General features: G+C 43.4%; 1 long non-coding RNA gene across 1 annotated transcript; it reads right to left on the reverse strand.

The window, feature by feature from the left end:
- Nucleotides 1-19649: 19649 nt before the first annotated feature.
- LOC133225805 (uncharacterized) lies at nucleotides 19650-24099 on the reverse strand. The gene is made up of 3 exons (XR_009729286.1): nucleotides 23919-24099; nucleotides 22817-22979; nucleotides 19650-19821 (listed from the first exon to the last, which is right to left on the reverse strand). It is a non-coding gene; the product is annotated as an uncharacterized LOC133225805 (long non-coding RNA).
- Nucleotides 24100-24401: the final 302 nt, after the last annotated feature.

Below are 24401 nucleotides of genomic sequence, written 5' to 3' on the forward strand. Positions count from 1 at the left end.
TTTCCTTCTCTTTAGACCTGCACATTCTGATGATGAGAAAGCCACCTGGGGTGAAAAGAATCATAATTGGGCCTCCATTAGCTTTGAGTTGCTGACAGGACCTCCCTCTTTCATGTTCTACTATTCTGTCACTCTCGTAACAGAGCAATGCGGAGCCAGCCCAGTCAGTAGGTTTTGCCAGCCAGAGAAACTGAGGTATCCTCCCAGAGCATCCCAAGCCAAGGGCTGTGCTGGATCCAGTTGTCCAAGGAGTCAAACAAAAAAAAAAGATTGTTTTTGTCAAAGCTTCTGGTTAGTGGCAAAGTGAACCACCTTAATTCCTCAAAAAAGAGCTTGTGAACACTGTCTCAGGATACCCCAGTACAGGTTTCTGGCTGGCAAGAAGGTCACAGCTTCTTTATACTTCATCAAAAATGTGGCCTTGTGCCACCAACATTGTTAACAGTCCTTATCACTTCTACCAGGACTGACCAAAACATGCAGAGCCTCCATTCAGCCACACTCTGCCTTTCCCCGAGGCAATCACCATCTCTTCAAGCATTTCAGGAACGCAATAAGTCATTCTAGACAAGCTTTACTATCCAGCTAAAGAAATGACCCCTTCTGAGCACCAAGCAAAATAAGGGCTTGGGAACAATTGGAGGAAGTGCACCAAACAGACACTCCTGCAGTAATTATCATCACTCACTTGGGGAGAGGGGGAGCAGGAGAGCACCCTAGCTAGGACCACCCTCTCCTCTGAGGCAGGGGTCTGCTCCCATTGTTCTCACCTAGAGCCATGCCACTGCCTCCAGCAGGAGCAGGATCAGGCCTTTAATCCTCATTTCCTCTTGGCCGAGTGAACTGCAGTGTATGCCAGTGACAGCTAAATGAAGGATTCCTTTTTCCAGAGGACCGACAACAGCTCTTAACTCATAAACTCAAGGTAATTGACATTACAAACAAGCTTTACCCACAGGGACCCCAGAGCAGTCAACAATTGTGCTTTAATGAGTAGGAAGGGAGAAGGGGGGAAGTCTTTGCACGCCGCAGTAGGACGTTCTAAGAAAAGCTCTTTCCCTTTTCCAGGCAAGGCAATGATTAAAGTCTGTGCACGAAACCCGGCAAGGAGGGAGGCCTTGCTGAAAAGGCCTTTCTTCCTGGCTTTCCTGTGGAAAAAAAGCAAGGGGGATGAAAAATGGTTACTGGGACTTGAGAAGGACGACAGCAGTCAGTTAACAAATCCAAACAATGAAAGAGGAAGCCAAGCTTAGATGAAACAGTTGAAGATCCCAGAGCTCTGGAGTTTTGCATACAAAGGACATCTAACAGAGTTGGAATACTAGTATGGACTGCCACAGAAGGTCAGAATGTAGGGTAGAAGTGCCAACCCAGCTACTTTATGAACTCAACAAACCAACTTAAGAGGGTATCCTGCCTCTCGTTCTCTCTTCTCTTTCTCCTCCTGACTCAGGAAAGCCATGGTTGGTTGGGAGCACTGTAAAAGCGCTTCACAGAGTAACACTGGTCCTGACCACAGAAGGGAAATGAAGTAAAAGAGTGGTACACTAGAGCATTGCTGTTTGCAGGACAATGTTTACACGGCACTACTCAATCTCCATTTAACCAGTTGGGCACAAAAACGCATTCATACTTCATAAGGGCGTTTTTGTTTGAATGGCTTTTTCCCCTGAAAGCCTAAATCAAAGAGAGCTGACCCAGAAACTGGCAAAGTATTTCAGCGTATATTCCATACTACATATTACCAATTTATTGGAAAAAGAATGGCATAATGAAAAATACTATTATTCATCTTTACCAAAAAGTTAGTGTTGCTGACCATGAGGGCCCTTGCCTAGCAGGGTTTTTACTTAGATTAGGAATGACGGGGAGATACACACAGAGAGGCAGAGAAGCAGAGGGCAACTGGGGTAATGGGCATTAGCCTTAGCCCACCAGCTACCTAATGGATATTGCTCTCTGAAGAAAGTGCTGGGTTTTGAGAATTAGCAAACATTCAGTCAGGACAAACTTTACCGAATGACATAACTGAGATTTGGTCACATCCAGGGGGCTGAGCGGCAGAGACAGACTGCACAAATGGCATGAATGGTTTTGGAAAGAGGGAAGCAGTCCACAGCTATTACACATGCTGTGTGCTGGCTGATGGTAACGGATCAATGCCAGGCAACTGTGGCCAGTAACAGCAGTTTTCTGGGTCATGGACATCTGTTTGTTCCACCAGAACTGAGAATGGCATGTCAGTGGCGGGACCATCATGTTCAGTGAAGGTAGCTAGGGCTGATGTAGCACCATGCCTTTGCTAGCACTGTGCTCTAAATACAGTAACGCTGCACAGAGCAAATGAGAGACAAATGTACAGCATACAATCTATCGTACAAAAGAAGACTGTGAATTACTTAGACGGGTAATATCATTTTGCTTGAGACCTCAAAATGAACCCAGACCTCACAACTTTGAAAGGCCAGTGCATTATCTGCTAAGCCACCCATCCTACTGGAAAATCTTCTCCATGTTCATGCAAAAGGAAAACAAAACCCAGACTGCTCTGGGCTCTAAGCCAAATCTGAACACAACACACACACTCCCCAATAGGCAGGGAAAGTGCTGCACCAGGGTTTGACTATTATGAACAGGCATTGATGGTTGCAAACTAGGATTTGCCACAAAAGTCTTTGCGGACAGCCTGGGTTTGTAAGCTGTAGGTACATTTCCTTACTAGTGCTATTGTATTCCTCCAGATGGGAAGGCAAAGCTGGACTATACCAGCCCTCAGTGGATCAGCTGCATTTGCAAAGAGACTCTTGGAATGCAGGGCACTATCTTGTTTGTACTTTTATTCTCTGGTCTTATACATTTTGTTTTATGAAAACAGGTACAGAGAGCAGCCAGGCACTCAGAACAAGATTTTTTTCTTGCTTTGTTCCTTGCTTTGTAATCTCTGGTCACTGCAGTCACCTGTGAAAGCTGTTTCTACATTCCATCATGGGATCTTCCTCTTAGTTGGTGTTCAGCTGTTCCTCAACAACATACCCATGTGAGGACCCATCATATTGTAGATCTGTTGCTGCTTATATCTTAAGGATTTTTTGGTTTGTTCCATATCAAAGCAAGGCACCGTTTATTACCCTTTATCTATATGTAGGACTCCCCTTGAGGTCACAAAAGAATGCGCCCATATTCAGCTGAGTTATATTGCAGATAAGCTGCTGCAGCACCAATGCTTTGGTTATTGGTTAATAGTGCTGGGCTGGCACTTACAGAATCGGGTTACTGAAGAAGGACCCTGGGTTTCCTAGTTAGTCCTTGAGCAGGAAGCTGAGGACATCTGTGTCTGTCCCTGACTCTGACAAAGATTTCTGGCTCGACTATTGAACGATTGCTATGTTAACCCTGCACAAACTGTAAGAAAAAGGAAAATAATCTACCTGAGCTGAGGATCAGAAGAGTTCAGTCATCATGGCTGGCAACATGGGTTCCAGTCTTCATGTGAAGGTTAGTGCAGGTATGAGAAGGTGCCATTGTACGTCCCTGTCAGGAAAACCAGGAAGTCCCACCACAACAGCAGGGGCCACTTTCACTAGGGAGAGTGAGAGTTTCTCAGCTCAGTTTATCAGGGCATTAACATGGGCTTCCCCAAATCCTGCATCAGAAAAAACAGACCCATTGATCTTCCTAGTGGTATGTCCAAGCAAAACAGCCACAGTGATGAGGGATGGTAACATCTGTGTGGCTGAAGGCAAACCCCTGCAAATGAACTGCCTCCACCAGCACCAGAGGGTACCATCTTCACAGTCATGTAATGACTTCTGATGGGATTTGTTTATAATGGAAAGACTTTTCCATAAAGGTAAACTAGGTGCATACACAGCGCTGGAAGGAGCCTGCCAGTATCACAAATGGCAGAATGGAGGGGTTGTTTTTTGGATCCATGAATAAAGACTAAGACAGACATGGAAAGAGCAGGAGCTGTTCACATCTTTGAAAGAACTGCAGTGCTGTTCTGCATTTACAGGACAGACATCCTGGGAGGCTTGAAAATTCATGCATAACATTGCACATTGAATATCAAGAAAGCTAAGGATCTGAAGTCAAAGTGCATGCAGCAGACGAACCTGATTCAGAGAAAAAGAAATTTACTCAGAGGCCTTCCAAGTAAACCTCTATTTTTATAAGAAATGCATGAACTGCATGTATCAGCCACTTCTGCATTGCAAACTGCTCAGTTTATCAGTTTCAGAGTGGTGGAAGGCAGTATCAGTTCTGTCTAGATTTATATCTACAGCCCCAGAATACAGAGACAAAACGATCTTCTGTTTAGATTGCCAGGCCAGTACCCTTACTCTCTTATTAAAGTTATTGGATCTTTTACCACTTAGGCATTGCACGAAAGAGATGAAATGACACATCTTTCAAAAACCATTAAAATGCACGTTAGTAAGCAGTGAGCATCATCACTGAAGCTGTAGCTGTGGATTCTTCATTCATGCTGAAAGAGTAACATGAAGCCTTAAGGCTTGTCAGAGGAAGTGAGATGCTTCCCAGGCACCTATGCTTGGAAGAGAAGTGAGTTTGCATATGGCAGAGTGGAAACCTTCCTAAACTTTGGCATTTGGGAGCACTGACCCCCAACCAATCTTTGCTGCTCACTGGGGAATACTACTAGCCTTGGGAATTGCCACAGATTAGTCCCCTGGAGCACAGTTCCCATTGGGAGTGTCTTCGTGTACTACCTTGTTTGAATTTCTTGCCTCCTTGGAGACAGAGGGTCCTATGGGTGGAAGTCACCTGGCCTGCCTCTGGCTGCTGGATGTGCTTGGGCTGGGCATAGGTCCAACAGGGATGGACTTTAAAGAGCCCACAGACCTTTGGCCTTTCCAGATCTCTGATCAGTGGCTCCCTCAGCCAGGCCAAGCTTCCATCCTGGTACTACAGGAAAGAGCAAATGCTGCATACCACTTGCATGTACCTTCACCCAGGCTTGAAGTCTGGAACAGGACCAGCTTTACAGGGATTCAGCAATAGGCTGCTTTGGATTAATATGATTTTAAAAGAGGGCTCCCTTCCTTCTCTGAAATACAGCTTGTTCCCTGAGATCCCAGGCAGAAACAAAGTAAGTTTCGTCATCTTCCTGCCTATCACTAAGTAATCCCGTGGTTACCTAGGAAAGGCTTCAGTTTCTCAGAGCCACTGAAGAGTCCCTGTGTTTGCTCTGAGCAGTGGCAACTGTAGGCACTCAGCACCTGAATCATATGGATTTTGGAGCCTAACCCTTATTCCCTGTGATCAATCATTTTAACCCAGCCACAGTGTACAGAGACTTAGCCGGCTGGGCATGCAACGATTAGGGATCAGACTTCTGTGGGCTGCAGCTTCCACAATGGAGCATGTAAATGTCTCATCAGCAATGTGAGATATATAAAACTGATGCAGACATTTGAAGAAAAAGAGAAAAGCAGTTTGAAATCAGCATCTTCTGCTGACCATGCTGGGCCAGCACAGTGCTGGTGCATACTCCACTGCCGCTCATCAGCCACGAGATGCACACACTGCCTGCAACAGCAACTGCTATTCAGAAAGATGGAAGGAGACATTTCTTTGTCATTAATAAAAGGCAGAGTGTCTATTAAAAAATAAAAGGCATCACAAAACAAACAAAATGATTCATTGGGATTTTAGAACTCACCTCCAGACACAGCAGGAGGGGAAGAGCTTGGCATTGCCCATTCTGGCTGCAGAATGGGATCAGCCCAAGAAAAAGTGTGTTCCCACAGTAGACAGTTTGAGCTTGTTTTGTCAGACACTGAGGTTCCAATGACCTTTCTTTTTTTGGCACAGAATTTTGGCAGCCTGGAGAGTGCTGGTGCTAAATAACAGTAACATCAGCTTTTCCCTGGTACCACATACAGTAAACAATGCAAACAGTGTTTCAGGGACTTGGTGGGGCTGAGTTGCCAATTGGGATCCAGACATGGATCAAACTTTGGTTAGCAAATGAAGAGCTCCTATTTACTCGTAATCTCCATCATCATGGGGATACAGATACACACGTGAGAATAACTTCTTCTGCAAAAAGATTTTTCACCTTTCTTGTGATCGTGCTCTGCTTCTTCAAATGCCCTCTTAGATGTCATCTCTACAGCTAATACATTATGTAGAAAAGGTATCCAGTCACAGGAACACTACTGAGAAGCAAATGTACAGTGTTAACAGCTACAGGTTGCAAACATCATACTGCACTGCAGGTTTTCCACTGGAAATTACCATTTAGTTCAGCTGTTGTCTGCTTGTGTCTTTACGTCAACTTTTTGTTTTAACAACTTTTGAATCCATAGGACAATTTCAAGGAATTTTGACAGAGGGATAGAGATATTTTGCACATAACCTTCTCGCAAGGTTTGTGAAAAGCTGTGTGAGAAAATAGTCCTTCTTAAGGGCTGATACAGAAGGACCTCACTGTCTGGAGTCTCTCAATCATTATTAGTCATTAAAGAGCCTTGGTCAGCTTCCTGCCTGGTCTGTGTCTTACTGAACAGTGCTCCACTTGAAAAGACTGAGCATGCAGGTATCTGCAGCTCACTCAGCTTCCTACCAGGAGCAGACATCTCAGAAGGCCAACAGAAAGCAAGAGCAGACATTTCAGTTGGGAAAAAAACAAAACAATCAAGAAAGCTTAGTGGCATTATCTGTTGATCAGCTTAGCCTTAGATTCGCCCCAGGCAGCAGGCCAAAAGGTCTGCTAGGAACCCTCAAAGACACAAGAAAGGTATTTCATGGCTAAATGTCACCTGGAAATGTTTGACTGCCTAAAGACACTGTCCCTCTCAAATACTCCAATAGGTTTACTTTCCATTTGGCTGAATTTCAGACTGCCCTGCTCCCAACCTCGCTGCTAAAAGACACCTTTCTAATTAATCATTTTACACATTATTACAACATTTAAATGATCCCAGGTGGGAGCTCTCAAAGGAGCTGAAGGTGGAAAGTCAACACCTCATTTCCTTTTAGAACCTTTGAAGGTCCCATCTAATGGAGCCTGAGTATTTTAAAAGTTGAAAACAAAACTGTAAGTAGTCCAACATACTCTCTCGGTTCAGCACCCAACAAAGCTAGAGCCTAGAAGGCAGATTTGCAGTACCTGAGTCGTTGACTGAATTTAGGAAAGTGTCAGAGGACATGAAGATAGCTACAGTCTGTCTGCATGTGGGTTTACATCCCATCGCCTAAAGTTTACACCACCTTGTATTTGTGTTCTGCTTTTGCTATAAAGTCACAGCAGTATGGTGAAAACTCGGCATCCTATGGAGGCAGTCCTGGAGATGTGAACCATAAGAAGGCCACTCTGACCATCTTCTAGAGAGGGAGCGTGTCATCCCCATCATATCCATCACCCATCCTCATACCTAGTGTTAAGTTAGTTTGACTCTGCTGGTTGGAATGCGGGTCCACCTTTCCATCCAAAGGTCATGGCCCTTGACAGCATTGGTCAGTGCTGGATCACTACTAGTGGCCTAATCTGGGTCACACTGCCAGGCAGAAACGCCTCCCTCATGCCTCCTCCTGGGATGCTTCTGCCTGCCGATGTACCTATGCATCTGAGTCTCCTGTGGGGCTTGGCAGTGGGAGGTGTTTGCATGTTTGCTGAGTGGTTTGTGTCTGGGCAGTCAGGTTTATTATGCATTTTGAAAAGGAAATATGTAAAAGAACTATTTTCTAGCATGTGGTACTTGGACCTCTCCAACTCTTAATTAAAAACAGCAGAACAGAGCCCAGTGCTAGGCCTCATCTGTCCGGTGTACCTCTTGGCAAAGGAGAGAGAAGGAGCAAGGAACACATCAGCACCTTCCACTTTCCACAGAGAAATCAGATGTAAAAGTCCTCCTTTGAAAGTGAAATTTCTTTTTGTATTGACCTGAAATATAGTTAGGCACATCAGGAGGTATTTGTCTTCCGCTGAAAACTGATGGTACTATTTTTCCCACAGAAAGCACATATGTGCATTACTACTTTTGATCTGCTCAAGTATAACGAATACTGCCTTAACCCCGTGACAGCAAAAAATGTTAACATTTATTCAAGAAAAACTTGCACAGGATCAAACCCCACTACATCCTGCATAACTTCTAAGGAAGGTACTTATTTTGCAATACCAAACCACTGCTCCTTTTCACAACATAAAATTATTTTTCTGAGAATAGTGAGTGCCAGGCATTTCTTATAATCTGGCCATAGATTATCTCTCTGTATATCTTTCTGTCTGTCCATCTACTGATCTATGTGGTACTATTCATGTAGAACTAGTCATATCTCACCAGTGAGATAACTGTAACACCTCAAATATAAATAACATAAAACACCTCAGAAAGGTGAGAGCAACACATGCTCTTCCTTGGTGAGAAACACCAGTTCCTTTCTGTGGATACAGCTTTCATGAGGTAGAGCACTGAACAGCATCATCCAGGAGTCCCGCTGGCAGCGGAATCAGAAGGGAGCTATACTAAATGAAATAATAATGTATTTTCCTATTTGTCTGATAGAAAGCAGAAAAAGGCCAGAGGCTATCTATGGGAACCATGGGTCAACTTAGCTAACAACAGACATTTGGTCATCTTATGTAAAAATAAGTCACTCATATTCAGAAATGCAAGCAAAAACTTCATCTCAGAAAATAGCTCTCTTATCCAACTGTGGTGCAGGCACAGTGTGTCCACACAGAAGTCAGCAGCACAGATCGCATTTGCTTGGGTATGGTCAGATGAGTCAGGAGTATGAGCAATACATCTTCAGGACCAAAGGGGTACTGGAGGTGGCTTGGTCAGGTGTTAAGCCACAGCCCATTCAAACACTAAGAGAGCAGTTAAACATTTCTTCAATTAAACCCAACCAACACTTCCTCTGTTTTCTCCTCTGCTTTCCACCCAAACCCGGCCTGATCCCTCTTGCACCCATTTTGCCTAGCCCTGTCCCCAGCTCCCAGTAAGTGATATAATTACATCCAATCCCTCTGCTTCTTGTCTGTAACCTACCATCCCCTCTCATCTCTGTGAACTCCTGCCAGTTAGCCCTCATCCCAGCCCAAAGCTTCTGTAAACATTAGGTCATCCTTTCCAACACACCAGCAAACCAACTGTGGTGAAAACATCCCCCCAGGTTTCAGCCCTGTGCTGCAGACACCACGCTCAGTGTCTCCTGGCTCATCCACAGGATCACTTGAAGTCCCTTGAGACCCCCAGAGGAAAGAGGTGGAGATGACCAGAGAATTACCTTAATTGTTGCTTTGGGTGTTACCATGAGCTGCTTGTAGTGCCCTTGCCCTGGCCTCTGCTGTTCTCAGCATGCTGACCATACTTTAATTTGGATTGTCATTTATACTTGGTGTCTCAGTATGACCCTGTAAAACTCAAGTTCCTGTTGTGAGCAGCACGCCGCATGTTTATGGAGACAAGTTGCAAGACGCTCATCGACAGATGCTTGTTGCTCAGGCTGGCAAATGATGTCTGAGATCGTACACTATGTTTTGGCTATGGGTTTTTTTTTCAGTCTCAATTCAAGATGACTTTTTGCCAGTTTCAAAGCACAGCTGAACTACCAGAGGGACTCGTACTTCGCTTGGATATATTTACTGTCAAGTATACCATTATAGCTCCTGTTTTTATAAATTCTCTTGTGCATTTCTCTTGATTAAGGAGCCTGTCCAAATATTCTTCTGTTTTGAAATAGATGCTCAAGGGGAATAGGAGCTCTTAAATGCTCTAGTGAGACTTATCCATCTCTGAGTCCTGTTTAAAGAAGTTACCCTACAGACTCTTCTGGTATAAGCAGAGAGTCTGGCTCCAGCATCATGCCCTCCCAGTGGCAGGCCCAAAGCTGCATGGCCAAGGACTTTCAGCTAGCCACATCAGGATTTCTCCAGCCACACGCATTTCTAGTCAGCACAGGAGAAGTAACAAAATCCTGTCTCAGCACAGGGAATGTTTAAGTCTTCCAAAGAGTTTGTTTAGTTTTACAATTCTGCAAATAAAACATGGGGGGTTGACCTATTTCACGTTGCTTCTTCTGTATTTTTCTATCAGCTGCTCTTCCGTTAAATGCTGTTGCTCAATCAGCAAAGTTTCTCCATTGAAAAAATGTCATTATCATTTCTGCAGCCTGACCAGGCTCCTCTCTCTTTGTTGCCATGTGCCGCACTAGGAACTGGGAGGATGAGCTCCATGGCAGGACCCCCGCCCCGAAAGCACGGGGGTGCACGTGTGTGTGAGCGTGTGTGCAGAAAGGGAATGCGAGAGGGAGAGAATGTGTGTGTCCTCAGTTTAATTAGAAAATTTAATTGGATGGAGTTTGGGTCATTTCCCCCCCACCCCCCTTTAGAGCTGGCTGCAATAAACAGACTTTTCTCTTTCCCTTTCATCCTTCAGTGGTTTGTAGTTCTGCATCTGCTCTGCTGGCATTGTCTCCGCTAACGGCCATACCGATCAGGAAGCCAGAGCCAGGAGGCAAATGAAGGGACTGCATTGATACCGCTGATCACTGAGCCCCACATAACTGGCAACTGTTTCTGTCTTTTACCTCTGGAGATGAGTTGAACAGATTGTGTAAAATTTGGTGGCTTCCAAAAAAAGAAAAGGGGGTTGGTTAAGAGAAGGGAACATCTTACTGCCTCGGCCCTCTCGTTACCTGGTACCCAGGGGTCTGCTGGAAAAACATCCTCAGCACAGGAAACAAAAGTGAAAAATTCATGGAAGTGAGCAAATCCGCTGATTTCAGGGAATGTTTGTACAAAAGAGTGAGAGACTAAACACACTGCGCCCTTTTCTCTAGGGGCGGATGCTACAAGCTTAAATCCCACTGAGCAACCATCTACCTCCCAGCTCTGGCTCTTCTGCGGGAAGCGAGCAGGCAAAGCCTTGCACCATATGCTCAGGAGAGAGCTCAGCTCGGACACAGGGGAAACGGTGCCAGGAACAGTGACTAATATTTGAGAAAGGCTGAAGATGTGGGACACTTCTCACAGGTGCCGTTCTCCCTTGCTCAGCAGCATCTCATCACACAGGATATGGGACACACTCATAAGGTGAGATGGGTATTTGTCATCTCTACCCAGAAAAACTGGCCTGGGGAAGCTGACTGATGGGTTTCTCCCTCACCACGTCCTGTCACCTTTCTGCACATGTTCGCAGCTCTCCTAGTGTTTGGCATGGTTTTGGGGTATGCAGGTGAATGACATGTAGGTGGATGTTTGTTGACCGTTGCCTGGCTTTGAGAAGGATTATGATAAAACAAAACTCTAATACAGGACAAATTTTGAAGCAAACAGTTTCTTTCTCTGAATTTTAAGATGAAAGGAACAAGGTGGGCCCCCACCATATCATCCTGCTGGTTCCTCAAGTGGATCAGGTTCAGACACAGGCATTATATAGTCCGCACACCCTATAATCTCTTTTTCTTCTTGCTTTCCCTCCCCCCCACTACACCACATTACACAGTCAGGCCGGGATCAAATTCAGCTTACTTGAATATATATCACTTCCAAGTTGAAGTCTAATCTGCAGCCTTGTCCCCAGTGAGATGCTCAATTTACTCCTCCTGTAACTAAAGCTCATTGTTACGCCTATAATAATCAAATGTATCATTTTCCTAAAGGATACTTCTGGTCAATGTTTTGTATTTTCAATAAAGTTTTCTATAAAACTCTTCTCTTTGTTATGTCACACACAGGCTTCCCTCTCCATTCAACCTTGCTTTTTATTTCGGTGTCCCATTCATTAGCCAATGTGGAGGAAAAAAAATTATATTTCGCCTTGGAAGAATCAAAACCATTCATGTCTATGAAAGAATAATAGCATGACCAGGGGACTACAGATCAATGTTATCCATCCATTCCACTTAAATGGAAATCACTCTGCATGAAAAATTCACGATGCCCTCTATCCTTTACATAGATAATGGGGACATCTGGTTACAGCAGTCAGAATCATTTTACCTATGTATATACGTGAGATACAGACTTGTGTGCTTTCGGTGTAATTCAGATAATGACTCACATTGCCAGAATTAGTTATTTTGTAACCACTTTGAGAAGTCTAATGCACCTTCTTCTAATGAATACAAGTCCCTAATAGGAGCAGCATCAGAGATAAGATACTGGGCTAGATAACATCACTGGTAAGACCCCATGATGCCTGTGGATTACCTGCTGCTATATTTTAACTGATGTTTTTAATATTGATAAAAGGCTTGGCGGCCAATCCTCCTGCCCATTCATGTCTGTGTCTTTGATCTCAGCCCGGGTGAGGTTTCCACTGCCCCGGGAATCTTGGCATCACTGCACAAAGGAGGGATCGATCACAGAGCCTCTCCATGCTGCAACCGCTTTGCACGCTTTTTGCCCACTGGTGGCAAAAGCAGTTTATGCTGTGGCAGCTTTATAAAGCAGCTAGTGGAATACTGGGGAAACACAAGTATATCTTAAATCTTTAAAGGCATACTCAAGCCTCAGTTTCTCAGCCCTATCCCACTGTGGATTTATACTTAACATGATACGGTCTTTGGACAGAAGTTGCTAGTTCTGATTTGTGATGGGGATATCTCCGTCTTTAGCTAGGCTTTTGAAAAAAACATTAGGCTTATATTGTATTTCCTTTCACAAAACACAGCTACTTCAGTCTTGTCTGAAAACACATCAGAAGCTTAAGGAAATCAGTGAGCTTTCCTCCTCTTTCTTGGGAAAGTCAGGGGTCAGTATGCAGTTTTGTATAGCACCCCAGAGTCCAGGGAGCATCTGCTGCCCATACCCACCAGCAGCCAAGGCCAGAGAACATGACGAAAATGTCCATGTCTGTGAAGGGGAACAGCAGCACCCTTGCCAGCATGCAGTACCACAGAGAAAGGAAAGGTGGGCAGCTATGCCACTTTAGTTGCTGGGCATGAAATGTGAAGACAGAGGCCAGAGTGGAAAGAAGAGTGATCCAAGTGGTTTCAGGATATACATATGCAAAGGTGCACATATGTTAGCATTAGAGATTAAGGCAAAAAACTGTCTCATACATAGAGAAAAGACTTGAACAAAAGACATGCAAGCTCAGCAGTCGAGGGATGGACATGGTAACAGATGAATCAAGATTATCTCCCACTATAGAGGAAAATTAAGTTGTATATTAGCTGTTCAAGACAATGATATATCAGCATATGCTTTTATTATCTATATATTTAGCTGTCTTGTGTAATACAACCACATTAGATCAGCAGATGAGGATCCCATACTACGTACTTATGTCCTAATAAATATGCACAAGAACTACTTCACACACTGCTTAGGCCAGAAGCTGCTCTATCCGTTGCCATTAATATTGATTGGTGTTTAAGTGGATCTCACTGTCAGTCCATTGCACCAACTCTAACGTGCCAGCCACGGTTAGTGCAATTTCTGTTTTTAACACAGACTTCAACCTTTCTGCACTTCCTGATTCCCTCTGTCCCCTCAGGAGTGCTGTCTCAATCAAATGAAGGCCCATGAAGCAGTTTACATAAAAGAGATGAGAATTTTTTACATGAACATAAAATTTTTCCCCATCACTCACACCATTTTAAACATTCAAATGAGGAAATTAACTGTTGAGTGGTACGGACTAGATCTAGTCTCATTAATCCAACAATAATTGAAATACAGGACTTCCCCTGAGGCCATGGATTAATGACCAGCTAGGTGGAGCTGCTGACATGAAGCACAGCCAAGTGCCATTAACCCCAGCCAGGCATTATTTAATCCCAGAGGAAATGTCCTGTGCAAACTTCGTTACCACTCGAGTGAGAGGAAGAGGGAGGAGAGGGTTCACGTGGGCTGGATGCATGGAGAGCACCCTTCCGCTTGCCATGCACAGGGCATCCCCGCATGCGCTCCTCATCTCCTGGCATCCCATTCATCAAGCTGCGTCCCCGCAGTTCGCGCTGACCAGTGGACACATAATTAAAAGGACTTAATGATCTGAAGCAGAAACTGTGTTTAATGAAGCCCCACTCAGACTTGTGTGCCAATGCCAACCCTGTTTGCTGACAAATATTTGCTAACCCTCTGTGCACCTGTTTTCCCCTCTCATTATGTCTCCCTAAGTCTAAAGGTAGCACTGTCTGGTTAGACCTGCAAAGTCCAAGCTGCTTGAGAGGCTCATAAATGTCTCTGACAAAGCTGAGTCAGATCTGCCAAGCTCTATTTGTTTTAGTCTCCTTCTTTTTTAACACCAGCCATTGTCCACTTCCTACATGTAAACTCAACTAAATGCTGTTGCCTCTTTTAGCATAAGAGGTAATTTCCTGGCTAAAGGTTCCCACCAAAATAATTTCTGTCTTCCAGCCAGGAATTGGAAATCCTTGAAGTTGCTTATGCTCCTCTCAGCCTTTACAAAATGCTCTAAAGAAGAAAAGAAATAGGTAATAAATCATATTATTAGTAGTAATAGTGATACTAGCAATACTAGTAATAGCTGTAGTAGACATAGTAGTCATAGCCATAGTAATTAGCATCATTGTAATGAGATTAATAATAGTAATGGTTTAAGAGCTTACTCTTGTTTTCATTGAACTTGATGAGAGTTTTGGGATTTACTACAATGGGAACAGGGTCAGATCCTAAACAAGCAAGGGTTAGGCTATCGAAAAAAAAGGAAGTGGTATAGGATTAAGTCTCCCTCCCCTTTCCACTCCAAGTAAAGAAAACCAGGGAAGATTAGAAAGCTGTAAGGAAGACAGACAAGCAAGAGACAGGCAGAGGTTAAAAAGCAAAGCTGCGTGCACAGCTCTGGGTGGTGCCCCTATCCACACCAGTAAGGGAATGTCCACCTGAGCCATCACAGCAGAACTGGGCTGGCAAGCCATTCCTTATCAATGAGAGTGAGAGATTCCACACACAGTTCATCTGAAAGAATAAATATGTGCCTCACATTTTACCTCTCTGCTTTGACACTCTACTGAGATGTTAGATGCTCCTACACGTTCAAGCTGCCCTTCCATCCCAACATGTGAATACAGGAAGCTCTGGCATCCAGAGGAGGAGACAGTGATCCCACACAGGCAGGGAACTTCTCCTTTGTCACATGGGCTGGAGCTTCCTGCACACAGACAAGCAGGCACACCAAGGTGAGCAACTACAGCTTGAACGTTCAAGTGACACCAACCAACTGAACATGTCTGTCTCTACAGCAGACCAAGCCTGAGCTCACAACAGCCAAAGCTGAACCACATAGGCCCTGTCAGAGGCCTACAGGCATGCTCACACTGCATCATGCTCTGCGCAATTTTAGGGAAGCTAGACTCAGAGAGGAATCTCTGGCAATGGAGGTAGGCTGAATAATACACTCCTGGTGAGAGAAGGAAGAATGCTTTCGAGCGCAAAATGCACTCAGCAGCTTTTTTCCACCTCTGCCTCCTCTGATCCTGTCACTGGCCACAAAACATTCTGTTTCACATCCGTATTTTTCTGGGAATGGCATAACACAAAGAGACGTCCCATAGTATTACAAGGTCATGAAAAAAAAAAGAGTAAGAAAAAAATGCATTGCCTGCTTGTTCCTCCATCTAACCATAGCCAAACATTAACAACCGATTGTTCCTTTGTAGATAGTTGGCTGTTTCCAGTCCTGACGTGTAATTGCTTTCTGGTCCCCACCCGACAAAGCACAGTGTGAAAGGATGTACACATGAAAGCTAGGGTAAATTCAAAAACATCAGTCCCAGGCTGCAAGGGAGCTGAATTCAATATCAGCAAAACATACAGGAAAGGACAATGTATAATGGAAGTGGAGGGGGATGGAGGGGGGAGTGTGCAGGGGGAGGCGATAATGTAAACATTCACGCATGAAAATATTAGATTATTCTTGTTGCACAGTGACTTGAATTCCAAGTATTTATGTGGTCATTTCCATTTCTTTTCCCAAGAGGGTGCTGCGACTGGCATGGCTGTCAGAGGAGTGTGAGAAGATGCCAGCACAGGCAAGCAGTTTCCAAGGCAGAACTACAGCAATGCCTGATATTGTATTAATGTGAGTGCTGGCCATCTGGCCATTAGGGACAAGCTGCTGCCAGGGTGTCTCTCTTTTTCCATCTCATTTCAGAAGCTCTGGAGCCTGGGACTGAGACCCCTAGGGAGATTCTGGCTAAAGATCATTCCAGCATCCACTCAGATGTTGTAGAGAAAGGGCCAGAGAGCTGATAAGGCAGGATAATGTGCTCACACCCACACAGAAAAAAACAACGGAGAATAACACTGATGGGGGGGGGGGCTAGAGGCAGAAAGAAAATGAGAGCAGATGAACAAGGGAATGGTTTAAACAAATAAGAGGGAGGAAGCAGGCAAAGGAAAAAGAAAACAAGAGGCACAGCACTGCTTAAAGGAGGCCTTAAAAGGAGGTGAGAGGAACAGAGAAGAAAAGGAGTAGAAAGGGTTCAATAAGGAGAAATGGCTATCATTAAAGAGGCAGGGGTTATGAAAGGACTAGTAGCACAATGCACCTTTTCGGTTTTAACTACTCAGGGCTAAAGTAAGGGCTTTGAGTTCGCCCTCTTGAATAGTACCTTGTCCCAGGAGCCTGCTGAAGTCAGTGCTCAGCGAAAGGGATTAGGGAGCACGGGTAAAGGTGCCAAAACTTTGCCTTGTCAAAATAAATGCTCTCCCTTATGCTTGTTTATCTATTTTTTAATGCCCACTGGAGATGCTTAGACTAATCCCTTGGATTTTTTTTAACGTACAGAAAGCTTAATACAAAGTTAATAGTCACCACTTTATAGCAATATGGAAGATTACATTCGTGGAAATGTCAGCAGCTTTACCAGATTGCTGCTAAATCAGCAAACTGAAAGGAAGAAATGAGGGCACTCAGCTTTTCTGTAAAAGAAAGCAAAACATCTGCCTACAATATAAATCTCATCTAATGGGTGAGGAAGTGGCATGGAAGAGCGAGAGTACTAAAATGACAGCCTGTGAAGCCTAGCTTCCTTCAAAAGCTGCTCAAGAATCAGTGTTATAGTGTGATTTCCTGAGTATATTACTGAAAAGTCGGCATCATACGCAACTGTTATTTCTGTTGCTGTTATTATTATACCACTGTTATTTGGATCCATATCCTCCAAGAGGATCTGAGGGCGGATCTGGAAGTCTGAAAACAGGATCCCTTCTGAGATTTCCCATACTTCCTCATTTTACCTAAAGTTTGTCTGATGACATTTAAGGGATGCCTTTCATGAAGATGTTTCTGGCATGAAAGCCGGGGCATTAACTCCACACTGAGGAACCTAAATACATGTCTGGGTCAGGCCATACTGGGGGAGAGGAATATGAACTGCACCACTGCACAAAGGAAGTGCAGGTTTGGGTAGTGAGTCTGGTGTGGATCTCACAGCTAGGACTTACCGGTAGCTTCAGAGAAGGAGGATTGCAAGAACCTTTCCGTAATGGGATCTGCAGGGCCTCACCTTTCACATCAGCAACTTGTGCCACATGGAAGAGGACTAATCCTTACTAAAATGAGTGCAGAGAGGCAACCCACTACGAGATGATTTCAGAAAAAAAATAATTGACAGCATTTGGTATGGATATGGTATGGATATTTGGTATGGCTGTGTTTGTGTACATGACATTTACTTGAATTTAGAGCAATAGAAATACTTGATGTCCATTGTTAATTAAAACCAAACCCAATTAAGTACTAGTATAGTATTACCCTGGAGCTAAACTAGTGCAACTAGGACCAAACCTGAGGTTAGGTTACTGCAAACCCTCCTATGCAAGTCATTCTTGTTCACCAGAGCAACCCACTTACTTGTGATTACTTGCACAACTTCCCCTAATTGAAGCAGCAGAGCAGCACATCCTTAATGAATAATAAGATGTTTTTCTGGATCTTTTGGAGTATGGAGTGGGGTTTTTTACATTCAATTAGACATTCCTACCATAGCTTCCCTGTAGCAGATGTGATGGTTGTTGGCAGTGGGCATGGGGCTGTGAGGGACAATGCTGCAGAGCTGCAGAGCTGCAAAGCTGAGGCTGGTAGCTGATCAGGTTACCTCTCAAAGGCAGCCAAGAGCCCCTGTCCCAGGGGAGGCAGCTTTAGAGGAAGGCGGCTTGACAAAGAACCTCAAACAATGCTGAAGAGGGGAAGTAGGATGGCCAGAAACCTACTTGTGTCCATGGAGCACAGCTATGTGCTGTATCATACAGGGGAAACGGGGTTTCTCCAGTGAAACCATGTCACAACACACTTATTCTAACAATTTGTTCTGTGCTCATTTCTTTAAAACAGATTTTCCAGCCACCTACACAGATTTCAGTGGGGAAAAAAAAAAAAAAATCTGCAGGAAGCATACTGATCATTGCATTCATTCCCATTAAAATGCTCATCTAACTTTAGAGTGCATTCACAGGGATAGCCCCCTCACTAAAACACTGAGGGATGATCTTGGTCGTCAGTCTTCAGTAGGCACAGAAAATGAAATATTTCAGAGAGAGATAAACTGACTGAAATGAACTGAAATAAAACCAATCTGAATGTCTTCACTTTCTTGGAGTATTTTTAATGCTGCAGAGTGAGTGCCTTAGCTCCCTTTATCTTATACTTTATTAGCCAAAGTGAAATTGATAGCACTCATAAAGATTTTATATCTTTTTAATGTCCATAATTACTTCTGTGAAAAATTGTCCTGGCTGGGAGAAAGCCTCCTGTAGGAAGATACATGGTAGGAAGAAGAAAAATCCTCTGTCTCCCACAAAAAGAAGGACAACATGACATCAAAGGTTTTCTTCACGTCTAGTTTCTAAGATTCAATCTATCCACTTTACATTTGTCAAGCGGAAGTGACCAAAACTTGGGAAAATTATTTTACTAAATAGGAATGCAAATCGAAACTAGGTTGGGTTTACAGAATTTTCAGTAGACACCTTCTAGCTCATTTTGCTAGGATATTTTTCAGATATTCTTTTTTGTATCAAAATTTTTAAGAAAGTTTTTAGCTGAAGGTAGATTTTTATAATTCCAAATTAAAAAAAAAAGTTGGATGAAAAGTTATTTTTGACTGAGAAAACCCATTATGCTTGATCTAAAAAAAATCAATTACAGTTCTGGTAAGAAATACTGGAGAAGAATCTTGCAGCCAGACCATTCTGACAATGACATGGGGTTTTCATCATGTTTAAAAAGCTTTGAAAATAAAAATATCTAGCCTGAGAATCAGAAAAATTGCTTTCTAAGACTAGCTTCTTCAATTCTTACCTTCATGCAAGAACGTAACAGCTCCAATGTGGCCATGCTTTCTTTCTCTATTGTTTGAAACAACCATGGATTAGAAAACAGTGCCTTGTGAGGGAGGGATGTGAGTTATTAATCAAGTATCACTGTTTGTATTCTCTCACTGTATTAAATCACAGGCACCCAGGAAGCTATTTCATCTGTTGACATCTAAGTGGAATGATAGAAAAAATAAGTCAGTGCAGAAGGCTAGGACAAAGACCTATGCAGCTAATGGAGTGCAACCCTTGCACATGGTGGCTGAGGAGGAATCAAGTGGCAGGGGTACGCAGTTCTGTATCCTCTGCACAGGGCTGGACTTCACTTCTGGCAACAGAGGCAACAGGGAAAGGCCAGGTGGTACTCACCAGGGTTCCTTGCGCCCCCACCTGCACAGGTGAATGCATGGTGCTTCTGTTCCTTCTGAGGCCATCAGGCAGCCACTACTGCTCTGTGGCAGCAGTCACTCAGCTGGGGCACAGATACTGTTGTTTGTTTTGCCAGGAGTCCGTCTTTTTGCATCTGTGGGGGAAACAGCTCTCTCTTGCCTCACCTGCTTGAGACAGCAAAGAGAATTAGCAGAAGAAAGAATAGAAGTGAGATGGAGACAAATTGTGGGAAAATAGACCAGGATCCAGCCAGGACCTGCTAAAATACCAGTGGGCAATGGAAGTTTTGCAGAGCAGCCCTAAAAGTGGTTTTAAGACCTTATCAGTGTGGTCCTGCAATCTTGGCTGGACACAGAAGATATGACACAGAAAGCAGTGACAAAGCTCTCCACAAAGTCAGTTGCATTAGGTCAGGTCCACAGCACAGGTGAAAGCTGAGGATCATTCTGCAGGAAAACACAAGCCTCTATGTAACAGCTAGTGTTGAAGCCAGCTTTACAGTATCTACACCCCATGATTATGATATTCCCTAAATAATTGACTACACCTACTGCTTGGGATTTTATTTTACCCAGTGCTGTGAAGGCAGAAAAACTATGCACTTTGAAGGATTTGTTTGGAAATAATATAATTCACATTCAAAAAAAAAATCAAGCCCAGTGCAAACATTTGCAAATAAATATGACCTTCTTCATAAAATGCACTTTAACATTACAGCCCAACCTTGGCAAGTCCCGAAAGACTGAGTTCTTAAAAAACTAAAGGTTCTCATTACCTTTCAGGACCAGCCCTTAACCTCGGTCTCTACTCAATGTCCATATGGAACTTTCTTCCCTTTTAGGCTTATTTTTGTTTTTAACCAAGAGCCAATTAGACAGATTTTGAATGAGGCTGGAGCACTTTTTGTTCAAATGAGAAATTTTAGTCCCTTGAAGTATAATGGTTTTTCAATAGAAATCCTCTCCTGCTGTGCATTGATCAGCTATTGATTGGTGAGGGTTTAAACCAAATCATCACTGCCAAATAAAAGACATTCAGGATGAAGGAACTGAGCTGAGCACAGTGTTATATGAAAAGTAAGCCAATCCTTTGTGGTGGAATCGAAAGGCCCTGGTCACTCTTGAAGAAAAAAAATGTTAATTGAAAAATTCCTTAAATAGGTAACAGCTCTGAAAGTCTGCTTTACATAAAAGATATGAAATCACAATCAGCCAACAGGGAGAAAAGGATCCTGCAGCTCAAGTGGTTTTTCTCTCTAAATGGTGCTGATTACTTTCCCATTCATGGATGACATGGAGTGATGGAAATTAGTCATTTCAGAAGAAAAGACTAATGACAGCTGAATTTGTGGGCACTGGGGGAAGTTTGACGATTGGCTCCTTGAGACAGAAAGTTAAAACAAATGAACTTCCTATTGGGTGGAAAGATTTATCCCAAACCTAGCAGGAAAACAGATACACAAACTTGATTGGGCTTTGAAAGATCCAGTGTTTTTCATTTCTGCTCTCACTAGCAATAGCAAGGGTTTTGAACTTTGTTGGAAGAACAATGAAGGAGAAATGTGATGATTACACAAAATTGGCTAGTCATAAGAAATAAGTTCCCAAACAAGTCTTTTCCTTTACAATTTGGAAATTAACAGAATGCTGTTAAGACTGATCGTCTTAGGCAGGTGTGGGAGGTGGAAGCTCCACCGAGCTGTTGGAATTCCAACCAAAGATCCACAGAGGCATTAAAAAGCTTTTGGTAGCCTCCATATAAGTTAAAAGAGATGTCAGTATTCTTAAGGTCAGGCCAGATCTTTGAGGAGCTAACTCTATGTACCAGTATCTCACCATGTGCAGGACTGCATGAGGCAGGATCATACCCTGCCAGAGCCACAGAACACTGCAGTCCAAGTTGCTCCAAAGTCTCCAAAGCTGCAGTCCCCCAGCCCCGCTGAATCATGGACATATCTTGCCTTGGCCACATCTGTGCCTGCACTCAGCTCTGCCTCCACACTGGGACACTCACCTGATTCACCCTGGCATGGCTCTGTCTCTTCTGCTGGGGAATATCTGCACTGCCAATCCTCAGAACATGTCCTTCTTAAGGATCAGGTGCCAAGTACTTAATATGGACATGTGGGATTGAGTGCGCCCTCAGCAAGTTTGTCAATGACACTAAGCTGTGTGGTTCAATTGATATGCTGGAGGGAAGGAATGCCATCCAGAGGGACCTTGACAAGCTTGTGAGGTGGGCTGATGTCAACCTCATGAAGTTTAACCATGACAAGTGCAAGATCCTACACCTGGGTCTGAGCAATCCCAGGCACAGCTACAGGCTGGGCAGAGAAGAGATTCGGACTTGGGATTGCTGGTCGATGAGAAAATGCACATGAGCCGGCAGTGTGTGCTTGCAGCCTAGAAAGCCAACCGTATCTTGGGCTGCATCAAAAAGAGTGTGACCAGCAGGTCAAAGGAGGTGATCCTGCCCCTCTACTCTGCTCTTGTGAGACCTCACTTGGAGTACTGTGTGCAGTTCTGGTGTCCTCAACATAAAAAGGATATGGAACTGTTGGAACAAGTCCAGAGGAGAGCCACGAGGATGATCAAGGGACTGGAGCACCTCCCATATGAAGATAGGCTGAGAAAGTTGGGGCTGTTCAGCCTGGAGAAGAGAAGGCTGCATGGAGACCTCATAGCAGCCTTCCAGTATCTGAAGGGGGCTTATAGGGATCCTGGGGATGGACTCTTCATTAGAGACTGTAGTGACAGGACAAGGGGTAATGGGTTAAAACTTAAACAGGGGAAGTTTAGATTGAATATAAGGAGGAAATTCTTTCCTGTTAGGGTGGTGAGGCACTGGTATGGGTTGTCCAGGGAAGCTGTGAATGCTCCATCCCTGGCGGTGTCCAAGACCAGGTTGGACGAGGCCTTGGGTGATATGGTTTAGTGTGAGATGTTCCTGCCCATGGCAGGGGGGTTGGAACTAGATGATCTTAAGGTCCTTTCCAACCCTAACTATTCTATGATTCTATGATTCTATGATTTTTCTTAGCATGTCAGAAAGCAACACAAATAGGATCATTTAGTCATCACGTTTAAGTGTGACATTATATTACAAGCAAAGGTATTTCAGGAAAACTAATCTATAACCCCGTTTGCAAGATTTCAGTACCTTAAAGTTCAGGATTGTTCAGTTTCAGGGACAGGTTTTTCCCACTTCAGAATAGCTGGGTCCATAACTAAATTCATATTCCAAAACATCACCATTCAGATTCATAACTGCAGGGTTCTGTGGTGTCTGGTTCAGGGGTCAGTTTAATTTGTTATCCATATTTCTTGGAAAAGAAAGGTCTGGTTAGGACTCCATGAAAATTCACTTTGTATAACAAAATCATGTGTATTTCAAGACTTTAAAGGAGTCAGAGCCAATATGGTTGCTTGACTTCTTTCAGTGTAAAAGCACTCTCTTTGATTATGCTACTCTGTAGGCATTTAGCTGCTGGTAGTTGTAAATTGAGCTCTTGCCCAGATTTTGATGATACAAACATTTCATCCAGCAAGATCCAATAGAGGTCTGCCATACCTTCTTTGTCAAGCAGGATACCACAGCAGTAACACAGTAAAAATTGTTTTTCATAACTTTGCTAGTATAGTAAATACGGTGGCCAATGCCAGAAACTACAGAAGGTCAACAAAATGCCTCATAAAACCCCCAGTTTTGTAACTGTAGATACCTTGAATGTTAATGTCCCAGAAGAGCTTTATCATTCTTAACCAAAGACCAGATAGATAGAATTCATGTGGGTAATATTTTTATCTATACAGATGTCTGATGTTTTTTCTTTATTTTATTTATTAATATCCCAGAGCTGAGTTTCATCAGATAACCACATGTGCATCAGCCAAGCATAAGATATGCTTTAGGCAAGCATGCTTTCAACCAGGCTTGAAAGAGAGGTAACTGGGAAAAAAGTAGTCATTTCTGATAAACAGGAGGTTAAACTAAGTTGTCTAGTTGTCAAAACAGGCTCAGAGCTCAGTGAAATAACTTAGCATAAAGAAAAAATTGTGCCTTTCTATTCCTTTTACACCTGCAGCCTTTTGACTGAGAGAATTCCTCAGTGTGAAAAAGTAAGTAGGAAGTAGCATATAACTCCAGTGCAATCTCCTGTTGAACACACAAATTTCCCCATTTCTGTTAAATAATTACCACAGAAGAGTATACTGGATAATGAAAGCACAGTCTTCTTACCATTTCAGTGGTGATGAGTCACCTGGCTTTGGTAGGAGAAAGATCAGTCCATAGACTCAGAGGCAAAGAAATCTGATGATGCTGAAGATAGCAATCTGAGAGAAGAAAAACTTATGCAGAGGAGCCTAGAAATATTCTCTTCGCCTGTTGCCCACAGAATATCTTCTTCATCTTTGCTCGACCTAGTGTATTTATACAACAGATTGATACATTAAATAATGCCTCCCTAATCTCCAGTTTATCCCCAACATATGGAAATAACATGCTTCCAAGTCCTAATTCACTGTTAATTAGGTTGAATTTTACAGTAAGAATTCAAGGAAAAACCTCTAATAAGGGTGTAGAAGTTTATCATTCACAAAACAGGTATCTAATATCAAATACTGCATAAAGTAAAATCTAGTGGTTTGATTGGAGGACCTGATTTGACTCACAACTTCTTGCCAGATTTTCTGTTATGTCTCTAGAGAATCAGTGCTTTGGGTGGCCAGAAAGGTCCACTGGC

Source organism: Neopsephotus bourkii, unplaced genomic scaffold, assembly GCF_033783945.1.
Source record: "Neopsephotus bourkii isolate Nb327-2 ecotype Australia unplaced genomic scaffold, CSIRO-AGI_Nbou_v1 NB_1767, whole genome shotgun sequence".
Lineage (NCBI taxonomy): Eukaryota > Metazoa > Chordata > Aves > Psittaciformes > Psittacidae > Neopsephotus > Neopsephotus bourkii.